Source organism: Sinocyclocheilus anshuiensis, unplaced genomic scaffold (genome assembly GCF_001515605.1).
Source record: "Sinocyclocheilus anshuiensis isolate Anshui unplaced genomic scaffold, SAMN03320099.WGS_v1.1 scaffold771, whole genome shotgun sequence".
Taxonomy (NCBI): Eukaryota; Metazoa; Chordata; class Actinopteri; order Cypriniformes; family Cyprinidae; genus Sinocyclocheilus; species Sinocyclocheilus anshuiensis.
The window spans coordinates 69,540-94,036 of record NW_015552585.1 but is presented as its reverse complement, the minus strand read 5'-3'; the positions used below and the strand labels follow the sequence as shown (position 1 = coordinate 94,036).

General features: G+C 37.4%; 1 protein-coding gene and 2 long non-coding RNA genes across 3 annotated transcripts in view; 1 reads left to right on the top strand and 2 right to left on the bottom strand.

Moving 5' to 3' along the window:
- LOC107665440 (uncharacterized) overlaps positions 1–8,133 on the bottom strand; it is a 17,387-nt gene extending 9,254 nt beyond the window's left edge. The window contains exon 1 of the long non-coding RNA XR_001631550.1: positions 8,122–8,133. This is a non-coding gene — a long non-coding RNA (uncharacterized LOC107665440). The remainder of the gene's footprint in view (positions 1–8,121) is intronic.
- Positions 1–24,497, top strand: part of LOC107665438 (fibroblast growth factor 13-like) — a 123,228-nt gene that overhangs the window by 29,400 nt on the left and 69,331 nt on the right. The window lies entirely within an intron of this gene.
- LOC107665439 (uncharacterized) lies at positions 21,708–22,720 on the bottom strand. Its single transcript, XR_001631549.1, has 3 exons — positions 22,693–22,720; positions 22,084–22,144; positions 21,708–21,746 (listed from the first exon to the last, which is right to left on the bottom strand). It is a non-coding gene; the product is annotated as an uncharacterized LOC107665439 (long non-coding RNA).

The following is a 24,497-nucleotide window of genomic DNA, read 5'->3' as shown; positions in this document are numbered from 1 at the left end:
AAAAAAAAAAAAAAAAAAAAAAAAAAAAAAAAAAAAAATCACAGTCCCCGAACTTCATAACGTCAACCAACATATCAGCCATACCATATAAATCCTGACATAAAGCCTGATGGTTTTGTTTGTGAGGTAGGAAAGCAGAGAACTACCTAAAGTGAAGCTCTTGTAAAGAACACACATAAACCAGTGCAGATGCATTAAATATGTCTGCCTGTAAATCAAAGACAAAGTTACATTTACATTTCTCAATTCTCTGGTATATCTTCAGCACATAGCTAAAAGATCAAGGACAGAGGAAATTGTCATTCCACTTATGTCTGGTAAGCATCATAGGCTGCCTGTATGTGCACTGCAAACTACACGCTGTTATGTACAGTATAAGGTTACACACTGAAACCATGTTGAAGGCATGTGGCCTTAGGTTGGGTAGGTCAGTGTGAAATGATTTAAAGTTTGAAAATTTGATTGGCCACTAAACAGCTGTTATCGCTATGAGCTTTGGGTCAACAGGTCTCAAGCAATGTAACACATGCATGTTGCTGTGCATGGGGGTCAGAGTTCAAGGTACGAGAGTTATGGTAGGAATGAGGAGGCAACATATTTTAAGGAGTGCTGATAGCTGTTGAAATGGTTGCTGCTTTTCCTTGCCGCCCATTCCTGCTTTCTGCAGTTGCTGACTGACAGCTGAGAAGTGATGAGACAAACTGAGGTGGCTTATAGCGTGCTGCTGAAGTGACGTGCTCGCTGAAGCTACAACCTCAGCTCTCATCCTCCCATCACTCTTTTTAAGGGCCTGTCTGCCTGTCCTGTGGCCATTGATCAGTGCTGACTCAAGACTACGCAGCCCCACATATGCACGTGCTACCAATGGACAGTATGAGTAAAAGATCAGATGAGTACTATGAGGGCTATTAGGGCTAGTGTGGAAATTCAGGCTTTTCCCTTATAGACCTTATGTATCAGAGAAACAAGTGCACAGCCATCTTTAGAATTTTGTCTTTGAACTTCTGTTTTTACGGTAACTCTATACCAGCGTTGTTGAAGAGTAATTAGCTGATGAAGTGAATTTGCTTATTGTAGAGTTAACGAAAGGTACAGTATCCTGTGCATTGTAATGTCTGAACTGGATATCATAACAGATGTCAGTAGACTGGGAAGATTTTGAAATGAGATTGCATTTTATGCCAATGGTGACCATTCAAAAATGGGAGAAAGCACTTTTCAGTTTTTTTTTTCAAAGTTTGCAGGCCTGTGACTCAAGAAATATAACACACATGGTTTAAACATTTCCAGACATGCTAGCATAACAAAACTTACAGTATTTACTAGTTGCCATATCAACAGTATATAGAGAAAAATATGTGCCAAAATTAAAAAATCTTTTGAAGATATCGCTGAACATTTATTTAACCATAGCAATTGTAAATTTCTGGTTGAAGAACGAGCGGTTCATTTATAAATCCATACAAACTTACCTTCAAGTTGTGGAGATTTAAATGGAAGATAGAAGACAAAGAGCACAGCGCTGAATAGGGGCTACATAAGTTCCGTATGACCTTTATTTATTTATTTATTTAAATCAGTGGTTCTTACTGATGATACTTTTGTGCTACTCAACATAACTCTGGAAATTTTTGACCCTAAAAAGTATACACCACTGATAAGTTTTTGAAAGTAGTCTGCATTTGTTTGATCAAAATACAGTAAATCTTAATAACTTCTTATTTACTATCTTGTACATTATTATTATTACGATTTAAAATTACTGTTCTCTTTTTGAATATATTTTAAATTTAATTTATTTCTGTGATGGCAAGACTTCAGTGTCACATGATCCTTCAGAAATCATTCTGATATGCTGAATTGTTGCTCAAGATACATTTCTTCTTCTCTTCAATGTTGAAAACAGTTGTGCTGCTTGATTTTTGTGAACATTTATTCAGGATTCTTTGAATAAAAATACTGAAATTTTAAAAACTTTTGAACAGTAGTTAAGTAGTATGTTTAGGTTTAATAGCACATTTAATTACTTGTTGTACTGATGTTTGTAAGGAAAAATGACTATGCATTTGCATTTGTAATGTCTAAATTAAATTTTAATTAGATATACAAATAAAAACTTTCTAAATTAAATCCATACTAGCTAGCTACAGTTGTTATGGATATTTTCTATGACTTTTTTAAGGTGATGGTACAAGGTGGTTTTAGGTGGAAACATTTGATTAAATTATGACCAGTTTCCCAGGGTAATGTTTTGGTCAATAATATGACAGCTGCTGTACAGATACCATCCGTCTTTGTCCTCAAAAGGTCGCTGGTTGAGAAGTGTCTCCTCAAGCTGTACTTATCTTCTTTGTGAAGAGAGAGGCTGCAGATGTCAAACAGAGGCACATCTCACATGTGTTTTATTTATCTTAGCTGTAACTATACATCTTTTTGGAAAAAAAAAAAAAAACCTTTGTGAGATGTGAACCGAGATCATAATTTATACCAAATGATTTCAGTATCTGGTCAGCTACTTAACTGTTGTTTGTTGTGGTTGACTGTTCATCAGGCATTAAAATCACATTGATATGACACAGACATGAATAAATTGTGCATTCCTAGTCATGATCTCATTACATAACTGCATCTGGAATTTGTTATGCATACAATTCGTAGCTAGTTTTGTTTACAGGAATCAGCTCAGTGAGTTGAAATCCCTCAGCAGTTTAGGTCATGTATAGCATACACAATAACCTCCACTGCTCTCAGAGCGTGTGTCCTCCTCAGGTGACCTCAGGTTCAGATCGCTGACATTAATAAGGGTAGTGATGTAAAACCTTGACATGCATCTGGAGGGAGAGGCAGGGAAACAACCATCTGAAAAACAATTGAATGCTTCCTTGCTCCCGCTGCGCCAGAGGCCGCAGTCAAATGAAAAGAGCTCGTCATTCTCCTCCTACTTTCTCACTCCTCAGATCTGCCCAAAACTGTGAGAGACCAGCTGCGTGTGTCATTCAGGACAGCAGCTAATGGCCAAGTGTTTGCTGACCACGTTCACACTTGTTTGGATTGACTTGTTGTTTAGTGGGAGATCAGAGTTAAACTTGTAGAATGGAAGGTCTATGCACAACATACAGTTGTTTATCTAAAGACAGACTGAAGCATTTGGAAAGGTTTAAAGCCCAAAGTCAAGTCTGATTTATTTGTCTAGCATTTTTCACATTGCATATTGTTTCAAAGACAGATTTACAGAAAGTCATATTGTTGACATGCACACTGTATGCTTACCCTAGCGTACTGAAGTATACTTTGAACTTGTGACAAATTGGAAACAAGTAATGTGAAATCGGATTCATTTTCACGATTCACCAGTTTATGTCATCATGCAATGACATCACTGAAAAGCACGGCTATTTACCCCGGTGGATAAAAATATACGCTCAGAAACACATTCAGATAAAGCTTTGTGTAAGCAACAATTTACATTTTTTTCTCCATCAGTTTTTCACATTAAACTTTACATTCATTTTTCAACTAAAACACCCAATGCAGGCAATGATGTGCAAAGGCAGATGTTTTACATATTTAAAGCATATAAAGTGAGTAAACAAGTCTTAACTCAAACAGTGTAACTTTTTTACAGAGACCATGAGAAACCTTAAAGAAATGCATATTTCGCCCCCTCTTTCAAGTCTTTTGGCTAAAAACAGCATCATAGTTTCCGGGATTTTGAGTTGGAGTGACTGTCAGGCATGTCTGAAAATTTTTTAATGTGTAAATTAGGGATCAGTGTAGTCTCGGGCCGTGAACTGTTTCAGATAATTCAGTCCAGTTTGGTTAACTAGTTCATCCTGTTCACTAAAAAGAACAATTTGTTCACAAACCAGACATCTACTGGAAACCTGTTTTCAGACAGTCATTACTGTTGCATTTCTTTTTTTGTTCTGTTATTAGTGCAGAAATTAAACGCATCACCGTAAAAAAGATCTAATAATCTTTTAATTATGTGAATGCAACGTGTTCTTTGCTTTGACATTTGATTCAAAGTTACACTACTGGCATTTTACCTCATGTTTCTCTCAATGCTCTGTACACAAAAGGGCAGGGATATTATTGCTGGAGCGCTGATGCTAATGGCTAACCTGTTGTCTTCTCAAAACAAAACTCTGAACTGTAGGATGTGAGTGAAGCTGAATCACCGAGTGATTTCCCCGGTCTCGGTGAGTAACGCGGGGGTGGTGACATTAAAGATGAGCTACTGTATGTGCTTTCCTCTTGATTCAGTTTTCTCCTAGTGCAGCAAGTCATTACTTTGTCCACAGGGGGGCTATAATAATGATGCCCACCGCAGCCTTTTGATTTAGGAACAATGGGTTACATCTAGGGAAGCAGACCTCTGAGGTGCTGTGGGCTGAATCAGACAATTGATCATAGAATAACTACTGTAGCTGAGATGCTGTTTCAGTGGCTTTTATACTGTAACAATAACAGGCTTTAACTCTCTAACAGGTTTGTGTATGAACTGGGTTCATTAGCATTTGCTAGACCCTATTTAATGGACTACAGCCTCCTGTGTCCTGTCTTTTATTTCAACCCTAAAAATCTGCAATTAACAGAACTGTCAGCACCTTTAAAATATGTGATTATGTGATCATGTAGCTTAAGTAAGCTATATGAGTTTATTTCACTTGAATCCTGCCATTGCTAATTATTATTTTGTATGTTAAATGTTGACAGATGTGGGGTTATGATTCAGAACAGATCTTTAATTGTTTTTCTCTCCGGACCTTTGGATAGTAATATAAATGTAGCCTGCTCCCTGGAGCTGGCTTTATATTTTGCTTCTGGATGCTCTGCCAAATAAATGTGATGTAGCAATTTATTAAAGCATTAATATAATTGTTCCCCATTAAATGGGTATCGACCCGCCTGAGAGAGACAGACGAAAGAGTAGCTGCTATCTGTGATGTCATCATAACACAGCACTCAATTTCCCCTCAGGCATCCTTGCATGTCTATAGTACTGTATATATGTGTTGTAATTCCTCTCACAATGCCTAGTAGCCAAACATTTTTAGCAGCATTAACAACTTCTGTGATTGGTCTGAGAACAGGTAAATTGGCTAGAGACAGCAAGTTTTATCATGTAAAAAAAAAAAAAAAAAAAAAAAAATATATATATATACTGTATATATACACACAGTATATATATAAATTGAGTATTGCTTTAGTACTATATAAATAATGCAGCCTTGGAGAGCATGAGAAGACTTCTTTCAAAAATATTTAATAAATTGTACAGACCTCTAAATTTTTGCACAGCAGTGTATATATTTTTATATCAGTAACCAGATATTGGTCGTTATTAGAATTTTTTTAAGCTAATCTTAAAAAAATATTTAATAACAATGTTAATTGTAATCTCACAAATCTTAAAATGAATATCAATTTCTCATACTGTACATTATCATGTTGTGATGCCCACATTCATTGTAGCATTTAAAATTAGAGGTCGACCGATAGGGGTTTTTCACTGGCCGATGCCGATATTTAGAAATCAGGGCAGCCGATGGCCGATATATGATGCCGATTTTTTTGTCCGATTTTCTTTTCTTTTTTCCCTTCATCTCATAAAAGTGAGTTTGAGTACATGATTATTGCAGGGTACAAGATAGTAATAGTAGTAGTAGCCTAATTCAGAGTAATAATACATGGCTCAAAACATAAGCACCTTCTCAAAACAGTTCTGAAGCATACTTTTTGTTTATGTTTGCTGACAGACACCAGTGTTTCCCACAGACTTGCAAATGCAAATTCATTCTCTGCCAGCAGGAGGCGCTGTTGGAGCGGGAAATATAGCGGTTTCCCCGGTAACAGCTGTAATCTAATAAGCACTGCGCTCACAGTCAAAAACACTACTTTATAAGGCATTACAGGAAAGACAAAATGAAAATGACATTGAAGCTTTTCTGAAGACAGCCGGTTCTTTTCGAAGATACATTCATATAAAAACACCCGCGCTGCATTTTAATTTTGAAACGTGCAGTGCTCAGTTTATTCAACGAAGTATACGCCTTTTGGGAAATCTATTTATGGCAGTGACGAGCCGCCACAAATAACTCAATGTATGGGAAACACTGGACACTGCTATAAGTCAAATGGCCAAGTGATAACAAAAATAAAGTTCACACATAATTCACAGCCCGCTGCTCATAACTGCTTAAGAGTGCACTGTGAACATTCATTAATCTTAGGTATTCCAATATTTAATAACACGTTAAAATCGAAAGTTGCAACTGTGTTATTTAATGAGCTAACATGAACTAAGACTTAATAACTAATAATTAATAACTTCTGTAGCAAATATAGCTATTGCTCATTGTGAATGTTAATGCATTAACTAAGGTTAACTAATGAGGTCTTATTGTAAAGTGATACCTATTGGTCTTTATAGTTCTTTTGCACTTTAATCTGTGTAAAACTTTTAGCTTTATACATTTTTCTGTATTGCTTTATTGCATTTAAATGTTCAGTTATTTTTGTTATAAGAAAAAAGTTATTAAACCTGTTATACTGTATTATGACAGCACTTATTTAAAACTAAATTTAAACACCGTGATAATACCGTATACCGTGATAAAAGCATTAGCAATTAATCGCAACATGAAAATTTGATACCGGCATATCCCTATTTCACATGCAAATTACTTGTTGCACTTATGAATATGATAACTTTCCGGCATCAATTCTAGTAGGGTAAAACATAATTACGCTTTCGAAACGGTCTGTTTTGCCCTGCCATCATTAGCTGAAGCTTTGTGTGAACAAGAAGCGGCTGCAGAGTGTGAGTTGCTCCGTCTCTCACGCACACGCAGCCAGAAAGAGATTCTCCGGCATTCCGCAACAATGCTTAGCTGCCCGCAGATGCGCCTGCCTATAAATCAGCCTAATTTGCTGCACAATCGGCCGATGCCGATTCATTAAAAAATGCCAAAAATCGGCCGATTAATCGGCCGGCCGATCAATCGGTCGACCTCTATTTAAAATGATAGTTTTCTGTTTATTCTTATCATTATTATTTATTTAGATAAAATATTATAGAATTTTAATATTGTCCATTTATTGCTTATCAGACAAAACATGAAAATATTTGGCAGATTTTGAAACACAGATCTTGAACAGGTCTTAAACCAGAGTATATCCAGAGTTAATTCTGCTCTGTCCTAAGGGTTCACCCAAAAATGAAAATTCTGTCATCATTTACTCGCACTCACGTTCTTCCAAACAGTTTATGGTAATCATTGACTTCCATATTATGGAAAATAATACAGTACCATGGAAGTCAATGGCTACTGTCAACTGTTTGGTTACCAACATTCTTCAGAATACCTTCTTTTGTGCTCAACAGAAGAAAGAAACTGATGCAGGTTTGGAACATGTGGAGGGCGTCTAAATGATGACAGATGCAGAGCTGCTGTAGCTTCTGCCAGCAGGTGTTTGCACACACACATACACACACACACACACACACACACACAGACACAGACACAGACAGAGAGACTTTCCACTTGACATCTCTGATATCCCTGACATAAATCTTTTGGCCACACAACTTTTGTGGATGAAATGCAATCTGTCTGCCTAAAACATAGCTTTGGCTTTAAAGCAACAACTGGATTATATAAAATTGAGAGTCTTATGGCATTGTTCTTTATATTCCTGTCAAATTTGTCTTGCCAACTGTTCCCATGGTAATGCTTTGAGCACTCAAGGTCGTAAAGTGCAATTTAAGATAGTGTAAAGAGCAGTTTATCAAATGAAAGAATGTGTTGTGGTTTGAGATATAACTGAGCTTAGGTTTTAATGTTAGAGTTTAGAATGTTTAGAGTTTAATGCTTCTAAATGGATGTAGAGAAAAATTGAGAATATTATGTTTATTATTAACAGTTTGTTTCTGTTTTCGAATTTACGATTTAGCATTTTTTTCTCTCTTTTTTTTATCACTCTGCTTGTCCATGTTTGCGTGTTCCAGACAGACTGTGAGTCTGTACATTTGTGGTGGAGATCTTACAGCGACTTAGGTGGAGATTTACTGATTAGATTACAGTAACTGGCAATATTGTCTAAAATATGAATGACTTATATATTAACTTATTGAACTGTTATATAAAAGAAATATTGTTCTTGCAGTAGTGCTGTTCAAATTATGAACTGTGCTAATAATCAGACCAACAGCACTCGCGCTCGTGTGATACTGCTTTAAAAACAACATTTCTATTATTGAGTAACTTACATTTCAGACAGAATTATGCCATTTTGTTTATATTTTTTTACACTGTCAACTAGGGGTGGGCGATATGGCAAAAATATCATATTACAATATTTTTTCAGGATTCTTTCATGTTGGTTTTACTATTTTGCAAGTTGTCTGAGCAGTACAGCCAAAAAGAATGTCTGATATTTAGGCCAAAGTGGGCAAAGATAAAAATCTTTGTAATTATTTTATCTTTGTTATTTAAAGGGGTCATATGATGCGATTTCAAGTTTTCCTTTCTCTTTGGAGTGTTACAAGCTGTTCGTGAATAGATAAAGATCCCTGAAGTTGCAAAGACTAAAGTCTCAAAACCAAAGAGATATTCTTTATCAAATGTACAGTATTTGAAAAATAATGTGTTTTTTGAACATTAAAGCATGTCAACACATTCTGTTACACCAAATACACAAAATAATGATCTTTAAAAAAGCATCATATGACCCCTTTAAAAAAATACAAGAACAAAGATACACATTACAAATACATGATATAGAAATAAAAAAAACTGTGCTTTTTTTGTGTTCAGGTACAGTAGATGTATTTAGCAGTAGCTTTCAAGAAATGTAATGAACAAATATAAAATAAAACACTATATACACTTCACTGTATAAAGTATCCTACATTGATTCTTATTAAAGCAACCGTATTAAAGTTTTTCAGTCGAGCAGTGAGTGATTTTTCTGTTTTTTGTTGTTGTTGTTTTAACATTAAAGGGATAGTTCATCAAAAAATTTAAATGGTTATTTTACTCACTCTCAAGTTGTTTTCAACCTGAAGGAGTTTCTTTCTTCAGTTGAATATGGAAGTTATATTGAAGAAGGAGGATAGCCCATCATTTCAGCGAGGAAGAATTGACAATAAAGCAGACTTGACTTGACTTGACTTGACTTGAAGAATGTGGGTAACCAAACAGTTGCTGTCCCCAGTGACCAGTATATTGAGATGGAGGCGCCAGAATAGCAGCTGATAGAGTGTGTACTGTAGCACGATACTACCATATTTCTTCAAAAGCAGATCGTGGAGACATTTTAATCGTCCACGATCAAAAAAGGTGATATCGCACACCACTACTATCAACAAATATAATACCAAAATAGACCAAAGCTAATTGTTGTATAATAGCCAATATTTTATTTTATTCTATTCTCTTCTATTCTATTCTAATCCAGGCACAGTATGGCAGTATCTAACAATCGCTTGAGTGCAATGAGAAACAGTTATCATCACACTCCTAACTCAAATGTGTGATGTTCTCTTATCAGATTATTTTTGTCCTCTAGATCCTTCCAGTGTGTGTGTGTGTTTATAACAGTCTGTGGGATAGTTCTCCTGCAGCACTGATGTGTTCAGCATTCATATCAGAAGACACAGATCCAGCATTCTTACAGAAAGCTGCGCTATACAGTACATACCTCACCATACATGCCTCTTCTCTTTCTCTTTATGTTGGTCTGAAGCTTGTTGACTTGACTTGGGAGCCTGTGATCATTATCTCAGTAGTCCTGTATTGAACAGCAGTTGTGTCTCGTAATCTGTGCCACACTGAACTGAAGCTACGCTCTTCTCCCAGGCCACCTTCTCTGTCAACACGAATTATTCATGAAGCTATTCCAGCCATCAGCCCCCACTGTAGCAGAACACAAGCTGACACTGGACCTGAAGGTCAGATCTGAAGGAGTTAAAGGACATTGGTGGACAAATGTGTTGTTGTCCTTTTATCTGTACTGCAGTGCTGCAGGTTTTAGAACAACTGTACAGTACTGTATGCACTTCTTAGGTCACTCAACAGGGTTTAATGAAACAATACCTACAGTACAAATTACGGTTCTGATCTTTCTACCATCCTTGTTTACAAAAAAGTATAACATGAATCCATGTTCTCAAAATATAAAGATACTTTGTTCAGAAAAATGTTAATGTTTTTATATACATGTGCTGTTATTTCTTCATTTTACTTCGCCAAGAGGACTATTGGTTCATTTTTATTAGTTTCTAAGATAAAAAACCTTTTCAAATTGTTAAATGGCTGATGTTTGTCTCTGTAGAGCTCAGCGCTTTGCAGACAGAGTAAGTGTGCATGTGTTTGTCCCTTTATTTTAAAGAAGTGGTGTCTGACAGAATGGGGTTGCTTTGATGAGTAGAGAGTTTTGTAGATTTATTTTGGGTCTTTTCAGGTTTCTTCAAATTACTGACAAAAAGCTATTTTTACCTTTTCATCTCCAAAATTAAACTTTAATTGACTCCACTTATCTTCCGACGTGTCTTCCAGATGGATGAGCGCTTTTGCTGTTATGCAATCTGTTTCATGATTCGGATCTGCGCAATCTTATTTCTCAAATCCTGAAACAATTAGGTTGTGAAAGTTGGACAGTGTGGGACAGGAATCATTATCTCATTTGATTATTACTGTAGAGCCCCAGTTGTAACGGGGGTGGTTCACCCCAAGAGTTGTATACAAGACACGGCCATATGTTTCATTTATATTCCTGTTGTCCTAGATTAATGCCACCTGGACAGCTAATCAATACCTGCTGCAAAACCCATTACCAAATCTTGCAAATGGAAAAAAAAAAGTTAGATGGTTGCCCTAAGGTGATTTAGAGGCTCAACCCATTTGTCTGTTGCAGGTTGTGCTGTACCGAGGGTTTGAGTTGTTCTAAACCGGTTGGGATGACATGTCTAGACGTTATGGATTTGGACTGGCAAGTGTGTTTGATACAATATTCACTCTTCAGTACGTCAGGCACTATTTTGCAGAGCTAGGCCTGGCCAACAGGAAGGCGTTCTGTAATGCCGCTCACGGCGACAGACTCAGCGGGAGATAAATCAGAGATTCTGCATGACTCTAGTGTTGCACTGAGAGCTGTGACCACTGTTGCTCCACAGCTGTTTCCTATATGGACACCAGGGGCGCATTAACGCACAGGCTTCAACGGGTTGAAGCCCAGGGGCCTACACTTGGGAGGGGCCTACTGGCTGCAGGTAAATGATATTTTTCAAATAATTATTTATATGGGAGTTTGCAGCGGTGACAACAGCATTATGTAAACAAACTCACACACTCATTTTCAGTGACATCCTGCTTGTAGTATATGTAGTGAATGGTTCAGTTTAGGTTTCCCCCACACAGTTTGTATAGTTGGTATGTTCCACTGATATACTGTGAGCGGAATGCACAATGCGCTAGTAAAGAAGCCTAGCATGAGAGCTAATCTGTGTACATGTCTTTATGCTATGATTTAATTAATTAAACTTGAGTATGGCATGTTTCAAAATAAAAACGTAGTTAGCAACCACCAAATAACCCACATTTATGCCAACTTGCCAAGTGATAGTTCCAATCTACTAATGATGAATAATGAATATTATGTGTAATGTTTAAATCATACCTGTAAACTCACATTTCGGCCAGGAAAGTTTTGATGGCATTTTCTTTTCATATTACCTTCGTATAATGCCTGTAATAACGTAGTGTTTACTTTAAGTAAAGGCTATAATTATGCTGCTCCACAAGCTCCACCCTCTGGCAAAGAGTGAATTTGCATGTTCACTTGTATTCATATTGTAAACAGAACATTGTTGTAAATATTAACTGGCATGTCAACAAGAAAATTTTTAAATTGGACATAATTGTCAGGAAGCTAAACAAAAAAAAAAATATATATATAGGGTAGAGGGGCCTACCGTAATGCTGTAGCCCAGGGGCCTCTGATGACCTTAAGGCACCCCTAATGGACACAATAAAGATTGTGCTGACAACTGCAAAAAATCAGAGATGGCTTTGAATACAAACACAAAAAGAGCACACATTTACTGTGAGCTACATCCTGTTGCCACCTGAGGCAGACCGAAGGAGTATAATACCTAGAAAGCTACCTGCACTAATAATTTAATAATGCTGTTATATGTAATATTAAGCAGGTCTCAAAATTAATATTTGTTTTTCATGCTGTTTTAAAGCCTAAATTCACTTCAGTATTTAAAACGATTGATTTTTGTTTCCTTAATTACTTACTTGCATACTTTTCATGATTGATCAATTGATTTTCTTGCATACTTTTTATTTATTTATTTATTTACTTCGCACTCTATTTATTTACTTGAATGCTTTTTTATTTTATTCATTTACTATGTGTTTTTATTTATTTATTTATTACTTATTTACATGATTATTTACTTGCATACTTACATTTATTTATCTATTTATTTATTACGTATTTACATTTATTTATTTATACAAAATAATATAGATTTTATCCCTAGCATTAATATAATTACTGTATCTGACATTTCTGTCAGTGCATCCCTAGGCAAAAGGATGGTTCACCCAAAATCCAAGGAAAGCCAAAGTCAAAATGTTGTTGAACAGTAGTAACATTTTTCTAAATATCTTCTTTTATGTTGCACAGAAGAAGGTCATACAAGTTTGGAACAACATGAGGGTGACTAAATCATGACAGAATGTTCATTTTTGGGTGGACTGTCCCTTTGAAGGATTGCTAACATTTGGCAAATTTTGAACCAAGAGATTATTTGGCTTGTGTGAGATGCTTCTTAACAATTTCCTATAGAAATTGCTATCTAAAAGTCAACCCCACTGAAAGTCATGTTATGATTTGGAGACTGAGCTGTGTGATCATTGCAGTTCTCATGAGGTCCAGGGGCCGCCGGGCAAATTATCAGCTTGAGTTCACAGGCAGCCAGTGTTGCGCTTTGTGCTGTTGCGTAAGCGCATTAAACGCACGGCCCAGACACACGCATACACGTGTGTGTGAATGTCACCAATGGAAGAGAGAACTGTGGTAGATGATCGCTCACCTGTGTGTTCCCTCTTTTGGCTTGAGGGAAAGTGTCATTTGTTGTGTTTCTTCAGACTACCTGTCTGGAACGGAACATTTATGAAGCTGCTTAAATCATCGTGAACAACACCATATCCCTTACACAGATAATGAATGAATGTGAGGCTTGAAGCGAAATGACCTACGTGCATGGATTCACATTTTCTCCGGAGCGGGGAAAGAGGCTGTTTGAAGGAGTTCTGGCATGACAGACAGGCATCAACACAAGGCCGTCTGAGGCAGCTGTGTGTATTTCTCAGTACTTGGCTCTTGCCACAGCTTTTGAAAACTTGTTGTCCTCTGGCTGATTAATTTTGTTGTTTTAGTGCTGAAAGTGAGCAACTCTTGTGATTGTTTGAAGTGATTGTTTGAAAATCTTAAATCTTCATTCAAATTGTATTTCTTTTGTAGAACGCAAAAGAAATAACTCTGAAGAATGTAACACGGTAACCAAAAAAAAAAAAAGACTTGCTATGGAATATATTGATTATACAGGTTATTCTTGGTATGAAGGATGTTACCAATATGGAATTAGTTTATACTAATTAAACATTTTTGACACCAACAGCTCATATATTATTATCCTAATTAAAAGAATGGCCTTAAAAATTTAGAATTGCAGGTACATCTAGACCAAAAGTGCATATAGCAGTGTAACAAACAATGTTTGCAATGGTGTGTGAAAATGTAACACATCTTAAGCTATTGCTAAATATTGCAAATAAAATAAGGAAAATCAACATTGCATATTGTATTCGCTACACGCATACTCACTTATTTCTATGAAGGACCGAGGTAGAGGACACATGTGCAGATCATTTTTGGTTCCTTGAACAAATGTGCAAATTATTTATTATTATTGTTATTATTATTTTCATTTGACCTAAAATTATATTAAAAAATAAATAAAATTAAAAGTTTAGAATTAAACTGCCTTGCATTCTTGTGTATGCAGTTGTGCAGCAAAAATACCCCATAGCACCACCTAGCATCCAATCAGCGCTAATATTAGTAACACCGGTTTGAACGCATATTCTTTACTGTTCCACCATTCAGCATAAAAAAATGACAAAGAAAATGTGTCTATATGACATGTAAGCTTTATACAATAGATTTGTGTGAACTGTGTAAAAAAATTTTCAGCCAATACAGTAATGACTTTTCATCTAGAAATTAAAAATGTCATCATTTACTCACCCTCATGTTGTTCTAAACCTGTATGACTTACTTTCTTCTGTGGAACAAAAAGAGTATATTTTATAGAATGCTTCAACTGTGGGGTCCAAAAAAGCATAGAAACAGTCGTTTCTCAAAATATCTTATTTTGTGTTCTACAGAGGAAAGTCAATCATACAGGTTTGGAACATGACAAACTCTTCATTTTTGGGTGAACTCAGGAGACACATCAGGAGACATTAACTCGCCACGTCTTCTGAAGAAAAAAATAAATAACTTCCTAACCTCCACTTTGTACTTTTCACTATCCATTTACTCTCTGTTAGCCTGATATTGACACGAGAGTCTCGAGTCTCCTCGGCTCCGGTCTCTGTTTTCAGGCTTCACACATGCACGCGCACACACACACACACACACACACACACACACACACACACACACACACACAGACAGACAGACAGACAGACAGACAGACACAGACAGACAGAGACAGACAGACAGACAGAGAGAGAGAGAGAGAGAGACATATGGAAGAGTAAACAGAGCTGACATTAAGAAGCACAAACACATATTCCTTTCTTAAAACCTTGAGCAGAAATAGTGGCTTTGCTTTAGTGATGGTGCCATTAATAAGAAATAGCAAACACAAGATAACAGTGTTTTAAAGGGATAGTTCACCTAAAAATGAGAATTTTATCATCATTTACTCACCCTCATGAAAGGCATACAGGTTTAGAACCTGAGGATGGGTAAATGATGACAGAGTTTTTCTTTTTTGGGTGAACTATCCGTTTAAGAGCACAACAGCTCATGAAAGTAATATATTGACAGTTTTCCAAAAATAGCAAACCCTTTCAGTGTGTTCATATAAAATGTATGCAAAAAGAGGCCCATATGGCTATACATGCTATACTGTAGTAGCTATTTAGTTTTGTCAAAACTGCCCACTTAGAAAGAAAGAGGTCATCTGACCAAACTTTAACAGAAATTTTATTTTATTTTATTTTATTTTATTTTATTTTATTTTAGTTTAGTTTAGTTTAGTTTAGTTTAGTTTAGTTTAGTTTAGTACCTGACAAACCAAATCCATTGCAAATCTGATTTTTTTTCTCTCATCCTCAAAACATTTTTTTTAACCTGTTATCTATTAATAATGACTTTGTTTGCAGGTGGACTTTTTTTTGTTTGTTGGAAGTGGCATCAAGGCATTAAACTCAGATTAGCACTAAGGGCTGCATGATAAATCGCATGCGATATTTAATGCGCATCTTGTTAGTAAAGCTGTTTCTGTAATCAGCGGTAAATCTCCATCATGTGCATGCTTTCACATTTACCGTTTTTCTAGGTCTAGGAATGCACTGACGTCTCCATTTGTTATGGAGATTTACCACTGATTACAGAACCGGCTTTACTGACAAGATGTGCATTAAATATCACATGCGATTTATCGTGCAGCCCTAATTAGCACTTACCAGATGCAGAATATAAAGATTTCTATATTTGAATTTCTAGATTTGTGAGCAATATTCATCAGACGGTCAGCGAATTGGCCGTGGGATGTCCGTGGGCATGCTCTCTGAAGCTGAGAATAGTCTAAAAAAATCATAATGTATACTTTTGCTAAACATTGAAACAGCTTCAGCTTTCACTGTGAGATGGTTTTCAGAGGGCCGAATGACAACACAGTTGTAGTATCTGGCTTTTAAATGTGCTTGTACATGAATGAATGGAGGTTTCATCCGCAGGCCGTTTGGGGAGCTGGTGTCTGGTGTGGAGAGGTGGTGTCTGACTCTGAGTTGGGGTTGTGTGAAATCCCACTCTTACAGCTCTGAGACACATGATCTCTGAGGGAAGCCTCCTAAGTGTAAGATGAGTGGTAGCAGTTAGCAGACAGTTAACAGACAGTTAGAGGGAGAGAGGAAGGAAGCGAGTAGTACTGAATAACATACAAATGCTAAATGCTCTGTGCAGAGCCGCAAGCTTGAAGTCCTACTGACATGCAGTAAATTTAGTGGAAGATAACTTAAGGCACTGCAAAGTTTTGTGAGTGACGATCACATATTGTTAATTAATTTATTGTTGTTAAATTGTGTGTGGAACAAAGCTGCTCATACTTTTTGTGGGAATGTTTATTCCTTGTTTATGTTCCAAGTTTGTCATAAATATTTTCTTAAAACTTCTTAGGAGAATTTGTTTTTTCTATTTATAATGCATGTTTTTATTTTTATAATATAATACACTTGGAAGAGGAGTGACAAGCTGTGGGTTTCAGCCTTTTTAAGCAGTTATTGATGCTTTACACAGTTGAAAGACCCCAAATAAAACCATCACTTAAATCCATTTCCACAGGCCTTATAGTACGATGAGTGATTCTAAATAATATATTTACCATGTCCTGTACTGTATATTGTCATATTTTAATCTCTTTAATTGGCATAATGAATGATTTAATCAGCCTCTAACAGGCCCAGTATTGTACTGAATCCCATTAGCTTCCATCAGCTGTCGACTGCAGTAAATGTGGTCCAAAACATTAATCCCACTTAATTCTTACATCTGTTTCCTTTCAGCTTCAGCGCAGATGACTTGCAGTGTGTGTATGTGAGGTAGAGAGACAGTCTTATTTACCTGAGAGGCAAGATTGACTTCAGTGTCTTAAAATATGTAGTCTGGTGCATTCAGAAACCATCAAGAGCAGTTCAGTCAACAGCTCTGAGGGTCCTGTCAGAGAGAACGCAGGTTCAAAATAGTCTGGAGAGCCATTGTGATTCACACATCATCTTTGGAGGCTTTCCTCTCAGGTTGTGAAAAGAGTCCGCAGTGAAGTTTCATTAATGCGAATGAGTCAGCTCTGACCGAAACCACAGAGGAATCGCATCAGCTCTGCGCTGAGCGGAAAGCACACACTGAGAACACAAAGTCTTTTATGGATAAATACTGACACTCATTACAGTTGCAAGATGTGTTTACTTGGAACTTAATGTTGGATGTTACCAAAATTTAAGCCTATGTCAGTAACTAGGAAACTCTTTTGGGGGCCACAGCGCAGTTGCCATCTGTTCACTTTAGTCCATTTGCTCTTTTCTAAATGGTATTTTCTGGACTTTCATTGTACTATCAACAGTATAACAGTAATATTATCATATCAGGGTGTTTATGGGTTGCATTAACTACATATAGGCAACAAATAAGCTAATTCTTTAAATGCATATTAATGTGTGCAGTGGTTCTAAACTGCTAAAAAAATATAAATGCTAAATGCACATAATAAAATGCAACTCTGCATCTAATTGTTAAGAGTTAGGATGGAAGTCTTGTCAACAGAATGCTTCTCGTATATTTTATAGTTGACATCAAAGGCTGTGCGTCCAATCAGCTCAACAGTATTTTGATGCAAATTAATCTGCCACTTATTATAAGCAGCTAAATTAGACAGATGCCAACATGGACAGTTTGCATGACATGGCCTAATTCTCAAAAACCATGCACAAAATTGTTCAAGGTAGAGAATAGGACCCAGACTATGGTAAATGTAATTAGATTTATCACTTTAAATTATATAAATATATTCATATAAATATACATGTAATTGTGCCAACTGGAATTTGTTTTATGCAGCAATGTAGTGGCTAAAACAGTTCAATTGATTCATATTCAGACATTTTCTTTTGGTCTATGGTCATAATGAAATTTGTTTACTGTTGATTTGTTAGTTTACCATTTGATGTCCAAAATATCCATCCATCATTAATATTTGGTGATGGCTTTCAGTTGGCTGTTGTGTTACAAACCACAGAAGCACAGCTGTGCAGGCATGCAGTATTAAATGTGTGCAGCCATGCGCACATAGTTCTGTGTTTATGTTGTTACCTTAAATCCAAGAGCAGGTCAGCAGGTTTTCAGCCAGAGGGGAATATGTTCTCTACATACCTACACACACAGTGAGCGAGAGAGAGAACCTGCTTGACAGTGATGGACTGTACTTTGTCGTCTCCTGTGAAGAGAGTCTTGTTGAATGAGATCTTGAGGTGGAAAGCAATAAGTCAGTCCGTGTGGCCTCTCCATGCGCTGCCATCTTTAAATGTGGCCCATCCATATTCTCCCTCACAGGGGACACACACACACACACACACACACACACACACACACACATACTAGCAGCACTTCTGCCTGTTGTCTGTCAGCATGTTGGCTTTAAGATTCACAGTGCATGGATGAAAAATGTTAATAATTTGTTGCACTACTGGAGTTTACTCTGCTGGAGATAAGATGTTCAATAGCACATTTAGATATTATTAGGGATGAATGGATAAGTATTGAGAGGATTTATATTGTATAAGTATTGAGAATACTGATACTGTGTTTTTTTTAAACTAGTGATCTTATTTAGAAAGTGAAATGTGAAAAATGTTTTAGTCAATTATTGTGTAGGGTATGAACATTTTGTCCCTCCACTTATGATAATGTGTCATCATAACTTTTACAGCTTTTTGATCACCCAACTTCTCCAGAAAAGTTGTGCCGGTCCACCAGCTAATCTAAATAAGCATTAACAGCTTGGAAATGCATGCTGGTCTAAGCTGGTCTTGTCAGATGGTGTTTATGTGTGAGGATGTGTACTTTTAGTTTCTGCAGTGTTCAGAGAATGAGAATCACTGTCAGATGTCATGCGAGACAGACACAGGGCCTTCAGGTGATAGAGGGATTCAGTCCAACTCAGCATTTAAGCCAGTCCACCTTCAGTGAGTCCTACAAGAGCTATGAGGATTGTGTTACTGAGTAAACTGCATCTACTGTATAACGAGAGAGTAAATACTTCAAGAACTAATTAGACTGTGTGGTTATTAATAATGTAATCAACCCTACTGTGACCTTTCATTGTGCTTTCAGCAAAGAACATTTTGTTCTGTTGTATTAAGCAACATCTATTGCTTAAACTCTCTAAATACACATGCAAGCAAATTTGCCACCATGCTTTCATTAAGACCTAAGAGAGTGTATTTATATTAAAGCTTGTATGCCAAGGTGACTCATGATGATAAATGAATGTGGGCAGGCGTAAGGTCACCCTTTGAAAGCATATCAGCACCTTTACGTTTGCATTTAAATTGGGAGTATCCCCACATCTAAATTAATTTTAAAGCCTCTGAAGAAATGTGAGGTCAGTCGAGCGAACCAACACTAGACCCTGATTAAGTCACAAATGGGATGTCTGTGATGTTCTCTTGCTCTGCTGATTGAATATTTGTTGTGATTCATTTGTGTGTTCACAGCAGTGACAGTGAATTAACTACATGGCTTGCCGGTGGTGAACTGGCATTAGATTATTATTTTAATTTATTGTGTCCTTGAAAATAAATTCATCCTTAGTTGCAAAGTTGATTCTGTCTAAGCTTGTGTTCCCAAAGTCACGGAAAATCTGGAAATATCCTTGAACGTTAAAACTGTGTTTTCAGGCTGGAAAAGTATTTTTAATAGACTACAGTTTTGGGTTCTTAAGTTTTTTTTTTTTTACGTCATCAAAGCTGCATTTATTTTTGATCGAGAAAAAAAACCCAGTAAAACATTGAAATATTATTACAATTTAAAACAACTTTTCTATTTTAATGAATTTTAGAATGTACAGTAATTCCTGTGATGCAAAGTTGAATTTTTCAGCATCATTATTCCAGTCTTCAGTGTCAAATGATTTTTCAAAAATCATTCTAATATGCTGATTTGCTTATTATTTTCAGTGCTGAAAAAAGTTCTGCTGCTTCATATTTTTGTGGAAACTGTGATACAGGATTCTTTGGTGAATAGAAAGTTTAAAAGAACAGCATATATTTCAAATGGAAATCTTTTGTAACATTATATATGTTTTTACTGTCACTTTTGATCCATTTAATATGCCCTAGCTGAGTAAAAGTATTCATTTCTTTTTAAAAAATCTTATTGACTCCAAACCTTTGAACAATAGTGCATATTTAATAAATATATATAAAAGTCTATAGTTATTTAGAAATTGCTATAATAATTATTGAATATACATTTTAGTAGATTCCTTTTATTTGTCATTTTTATGTTTCACATAAAAACGAGATTGTTTCACATGTCCACCACATCTCAGTAATTCAGTGCAAAAGTATAAAATAAATAGCTAATAAATAAGAAAATTAATAAATAAACTAAAATACACTAACATATATATATATATATATAGAGAGAGAGAGAGATAGATATAGATAGATATATATATCTTTTTTTTTTTTTTTAAATGCGGTCTCTTAAGTGCAGTTCACATTTTCAGATTAAGCAGTCTGATAGCTGTAGGGAAAAAGCTGTTTAACAGCCTAGTAGTCCTTGATCTGATACTTCTGTATCTTTTACCGGACTGCAGGAATGTGAACATGCCATGACTGAAATGAGTGGAGCCCTTTATGATGCCATCTGCTCTGCGCATGCAGCGTTCAATGTAGATGTCCTGGAGACACGGCAACGAGGCACCAATGATTTTTTCAGCAGTCCTTACTTTCCTGTTCAGTTTATGTCGCTCCTCTGCTGTGCTATTACCAAACCAGGACAAGATGCAGTAAGTGAGAATGCTTTCAATAGTGCCTCTGTAGAACATAATCATGGCTGGGACAGGGAGATCCACCTTCTTCAGTCTGCGGAGAGAGTAAAGGCGCTGTTGGGCCCTCTTGATGACAGCTGTGGTGTTGTCACTGGAGATCAGCTCATCCGTCACACTGAAATAAATGTTTCATTCATCCAATTAAAATTGTTTTTTAAATATCTATATTTTTTAACTTGAGCCAATGAAAAAGAAATAACTTGCCCTAAACAATATTTTATATGTGTATGAAAACTATTTTATAAAACCTGGCACAAAGTATATTTTTCTTGTTGAAGAAAGTCAATTAATTTAAATTCTATTTTTGATCCAAACAAAATAATATAGATTTAATCAAAACAAAAATTCTAATTTAAGAAATTTATTTTTATAGTTTTCATAGACATAGAAAATATTGTTTAGGGCAAGTTATTTCTTTTTCATTGGCTCAAGTTAAAAAATATAGATGTGAATCATTACCCTAAATTTTTTTAATTGGATTAATGAAACATTTTTTTCAGTGTAATTTCCAAGTTAAATCTATATCAGTTGTTTTATTTTTCCAATTTTAAAATTAAGATTTTCTGTTTTATTTTAATTCAATTCCAAATGCTAATTTAAAAACACAACAAAACATGATTTTTTTTATCTGAAAACATTTCTCCATAAAACAAGAAAAAACTAGTTGGTTTTTTTAACTATATGGTTTTATTCCACTCTGAGTTCACAATATTGGCAGTACTGAATTTTAGGCGCTAACTCACCTTTTTCCGAGGTTGAGCATTACCTGCTGAATAAAATATAACGTGCTTTTCTTACTGGAGTCTGTCTTGTCAGCTGCATCCTAACAGAGGAAGAAACCGATCGATAAAGACATTATCAAGTCAGTTAGATAATGCTGTTATCAAATACTCAAGATCATATGCTGCGTTCACACCATGTTCTACTTAGAGCTGTTCATGTCCTTGGACCGGGAACTGTGCGTTTCTATGGCAACACTATCAACGACTAAATTAATCTGAGGCAGTCAGGTACAGTCACGTGATACAAGTAGAAGATCTCAGAAAATTCCCAGATTACAGATGGTAATTATGGGTTCTACAAGGACATGAATTCTTTTTCCAAGTTGGAATCTTGTAATTATGGCAAATACAACATGGGATGAATGCACTTATACGTACCTGGTTTACTGTAAAAAGAGCTGGCCTTTGGGTGATGTCAGGCTTGTCATTGACAACTTTTCTGTGAAGAGCAAACATTAAAGTTACAGCCTTTATAAGGGCATCTGATTTAAGTGTTTACATTTAATTGTGCAGTGTGCCAGTCAATGAAGTGATCCTCCTCAGAACAGGTCTCAGTTGACCCACATGACATACAGCTGATCTGGAGTTTTGCTGTGAGGTGGCATAAACATTTTAGTGCATAAAGTAATTTAAATGTATGTACATGACTGATGTGAACAAAGACATTGTTTCGTTCTTGTATAACTTCCATGTTTGAACATAGAGACAGGGGTTAACAGACAGGGCTTAGCTTAAGCCAGGACTAGGCCTTGGTTAAATTAGGATATTTAAATAACTTTTATAAAAATGCCTGGAGAACTTTACTGGTGTGCATCTTGAGACACAACAATGGCACTGACTTATTTTAAGCTGTGTCAGTGCAAGATATTTTCAGTTAAGACAGCTTGAACATGCATTTTAGTCTGAGACTGGCCTGTGAATCCGGGGGATAATGTTTATATAACGTTAGCTGTGCTCTCTTTTCACATTTATGAGGGTCATACTTACACTTCCAAAGCATCTCTTCCATTTCTTCTTCCTTCCAAAACAAGATAGTCATTAAGGGGGCTCTGAACCTAGATAGAACAGAAGTATATTCATGCGTTTTTGTATTTATACCGTTAATTAATTTAAACTTACTCTTTCAAACAACAGCCATGTCTGTTAAACGTGGTCGTTAAATTATTGCACGCACCATATTAGCGCCACCATCGTCTCTCCTCCGCTGCAATAGCGGCTGCTGTATGAGTAAAATTAAAGGTGCAGTTAGGCCTGTCGCAATAATCAATATATCGGCTTATCCCGCAATATATGTACATGACCTCAATAATTTTTTGTGACGCAATTGTAACGCCCCTGTGGACTGTTTATTGTGGTTTCTTCCCCTTTTGTTGGTTTAGCCCGTATGATCATTAAGTTAATTACCCTCATTGTGCTCACCTGTCTGCCCCTCGTTATCTGCACTATATCTGTTCCTGTCTCTGGACCCAAAAGTAAAGTATAGCGGCGTCTTTCCCCTTGTTTGTTTTTCCGGTTTTTGTCCGTTTTTATTTTTTGTTATGGATTACCCCGCCTTCCAAATCCTCCTGCTGCAGCAGGGGGAACGCTCTCTTGAGGACCACACGGATGACTTTCTGTCCCTGGCTCACCTCACGCACTACCCGGACAACTGCCTCTGTACATTCTATCAAGTTGTACTTAACGCCACCACACGAGCGCAGTTGTCTGAGGATGGTCCTCGAGAGAGCCTCGCCACCTTCATCGAGTGGGTGCTACCCGGACAACTGCCTCTGTACCTTCTATCAAGTTGGACTTAACGCCACCACACGAGCGCAGTTGTCCGGGGATGGTCCTCGAGAGAGCCTCGCCGCCTTCATCGAGTGGGTGCTGGTGTCCTGCAAGTCCCATCTAACTGTGGACATCGCTGACAACAACACCAGCCCCACTCAGGACCCTGAGCCCAGCCCACCATCTCCCCGCGGTACGGAGCATAAACCTGAGCCCACCAATGACGGAGAGCCATGTCCCGTCACGATCCACGAGCCGGAGCGAAGCCCCGCGGCTGAGAGGAGGATCGCCTCGGATGTTGAGCCCAACGCGTCAGACCAGGTGCGAGAGCCGGTGACAGTGCCCACCACGAGGGAGCAAGCCGTGGACGGTGTGAGCGCGGAGAGGAGCTCCACCCCCTGCATCACGGCTGAGGGTGAGCTGACTATGGCGGGGCATAAGGGCCAGAATATGGCCTCAGCCTGAGCCCACCGATGACGGAGAGCCATTTCCCGCCGCGATCGGCGAGTCAGAGTGAAGCCAAGCGACTGAGCGGAGGATCGCCTCGGATGTTGAGCCCAACCCGTCAGACCAGGTGCGAGAGCTGGTGACAGTACCCACCACGAGGGAGCAAGCCGTGGACGGTGTGAGCACGTAGAGGAGCTCCGCCCCCTGCATCATGGCTGAGGGTGAGCTGACTAGGGCGGGACATAAGGGTCAGAATATGGAGGGAAGTCGGTGTCAAAACGAGGAGGAGAGACGTCGGAATCCTCAGTTTAGCCCAGGAAGGGCTCCCGATCCCCTGTCGAGCCTCGGAATGGCTCCCGATCCCAAATTCAGCCCGGGAAGGGCTCCCGATTCATCGTTTAGCCCGGGAAGGGCTCCTGATTCCTCGTTAGGCCCAGGAAGGGCTCCTGATCCCCAGTTCAGCCCAGGAAGGGCTCCTGATCCCCAGTTCAGCCCAGGAAGGGCTCCTGATCCCCAGTTCAGCCCAGGAAGGGCTCCTGATCCCCAGTTCAGCCCAGGAAGGGCTCCTGATCCCCAGT